The sequence below is a fragment of the Schistocerca piceifrons genome, chromosome 6, assembly GCF_021461385.2.
Source record: "Schistocerca piceifrons isolate TAMUIC-IGC-003096 chromosome 6, iqSchPice1.1, whole genome shotgun sequence".
Classification (NCBI taxonomy): Eukaryota; Metazoa; Arthropoda; class Insecta; order Orthoptera; family Acrididae; genus Schistocerca; species Schistocerca piceifrons.
In genome coordinates, this window is record NC_060143.1 from 78711293 (window position 1) to 78713922 (window position 2630).

General features: G+C 39.9%; 1 non-coding gene across 1 annotated transcript; it reads left to right on the plus strand.

Moving 5' to 3' along the window:
• The first annotated feature begins 424 nt into the window (after positions 1-424).
• Trnat-ugu lies at positions 425-499 on the plus strand. Its single transcript has one exon. It is a non-coding gene; the product is annotated as a tRNA-Thr (tRNA).
• Positions 500-2630: the final 2131 nt, after the last annotated feature.

Here is a 2630-nt window from a genome sequence, read left to right on the forward strand (position 1 = left end):
CCACGCCTCGCTGGTAGCCTGCCAGAAAGGGTTTTCGCTAAGTTTCTGCGAAGTAACGGAACCTCTAGCCCAGCCTCTCCTTCAGGCCCCTGCGGGCGTGTCTCTGCCGCAATTATGACAATGTCGGCGTCTGGAAAGCATTCACTCGACTCCCTCACACCTGTCGGCTTCACCCTTTCAAGATCAGCAGAGCCCGCCTGTCACCGGACTACCCGGGTGACGAGAGACGCTGCGTGGGGAGTCCGAGGGTGAAGGAATAGCAACGTTTCACCGCATGCAATTAGAGAGGAAAATCGAATTACTCAGAGTAATATAGAAATATGAGAGGGGGCTTCTGCCACCTCTCAACCGTTGATGACCATGCAGCTTTGCAAGGGATAAGTCCTTGCAAGGGATAAGTCCCTGCATCCGCACTATCCTCTGTGCCCTCGGTGGCTCAGATGGATAGAGCGTCTGCCATGTAAGCAGGAGATCCCGGGTTCGAGTCCCGGTCAGAGCACACATTTTCAACATGTCCCCAATGAAGTACATATAAAATAAATAAAATAAAAATAAATAAAATATTAATTTAATTATTTTTATCTGTATGATTGGCTCTCCTATGAGTCGTCAGGTTTTGATTATTCGGTATCAGACGCTTGACAATGGCTTTTTCGTAAAGGCAATGTTACTCGTAGTTGACCGTGAAATAAAACTGAAATAATCGGACTTCGTAATTAAATCGTTTCCAAAGACTGCTGCGGTAGGTGCGGACTCATAAACTAAATCTCAATATTACAATAATTTGCCAGCCATGCCAAAACGTCGTACAGAGGTGATTGTCTACTAAACAAAAAATTACACAGTTAGTTAAATCAGATATATTCAATGAATAAGCCTACAGTTCATAATCCTACTTACTTTTATAAATATAAATTCTTTACAGAATCGAGTGCCTAGTATGGTTGCAACTCACAGTAATTTTCTATATCATGAAATATGGCGGTGTGCCAGACAATAAACTAAAATACGTGCTTCTCGCACCACTTCAACCAGGGCTCTTCCCTTTTTTTTAATCAAACATACGAGTAACGTAAATGTACTTTTGTTTTATCAGCGACACAGCGCTGCAGTTGTGTGCCATAGGCTTTATTTATTTGTCACTGATTATTTATTTAATTAATATCTCGCGTTTCCGAGGAAACTCACGCTCGGCATGCAAATGTGCCTTTATATTGCCCCCTGAATTGCGAGGCGAAAGGACACACCTGCAGGCGAGCAATTCACCTAAAGGCACAAGAAAATCTAAGTTATCTACAACTATTTACATGACTTACATTATACTGTATATTATATACAAAATTTAAATGACGCGCGTGCGCCGAAAAAGTTCTTATGTTGGCAAAACAGAGTGCGCGCATGCGCAGAAGCGTCTGTGTAACTACGGCACTGCCGTTATTTCGTAAATTTAGATCACGCGGCACAGTATTGCAGTTCATATTGTTCGTGTGCGCGCGCATTTCTTAGTCGTTGCACAAAGAAAATATTCCACCAAGATTACATATGAAGACTACATTCTATGACAGGTAACTTAGTTTTAAAATTACAATATTTGTTATAATACAATACAACTTTAGATTGTTGAATGTTCTTAGTTACATAGCATTGCAATGAAATGCTTCAACGAAAAATGTTCTGTTGTTTCAGGTGCGTTGACCTATACACATGGTGTCGTTATCACAGTTCATATTCATCTGCTGCACAATAATTTTTTACAGGTTAGTATCGTCGTGGTAAAGTTTTTTGATCACAGTAACATCGTTGTATAACAACGTGATTAATACATAAGCGTGTCCATTTCCTATTTCCATTATAGTCGTTGTGATGCAGTTCGTTGTGACAAAAAGCATTGTTTATTACAGATCAGACGTGACCCGTCGAGTAATTGGTCCACGTGCAGTTCGTTTTTTTTTTTACATTCCGTGGAAGCTTGGTTGCAGAACCTCGGACGGCACATAGCTGGCGTCGATCCTTGGACAGTCCAGGTAAGCGTGTCCGTCACATTTCGAGAACATTTCATTCCCTGAAGTTCCAACCAAAACTCTTCCACCCGTCGTGTTGTTTTCTGGACAGGCACTTTGTGTCCATTTAATCCAGTTAACATCTTGAAGTTGGGTACTGTAGTAATGTCACTAGACGATGCACGAATTATGCACTTCACATATTCAGTTTTTTTTTTAAATATAGCTCACCTAAATGTTCGTGGTTACTCATCGAAGAAATCGTTCAACTCGTTAACAAAGGTACGATGCATCATGAATGTCATTAACAGTTTCTTTCACATAGGTTTCTGCGTAGTTGCAGACTTAGTAATGTACGTTAATGTCCGTGAACAGTGGTTCACTACGCATTTTTTTTTTTTTTAAGTTTTTCACATTTTGGCACTCGTTATCGTTCAAATTTTCACACAGTAACAGTTACATTATACATCAGTTTAAAAAAAACATAAGTAATAACACATACACACGTCACATATTTTCTTAGCATAAACATAATACAGTTGCACATAAACATGTTTACATCATCATTACATAGCTATAGGTTATTACATTGTGTCACATTTGATTACATGAATTGCATCCTCTTTAGCG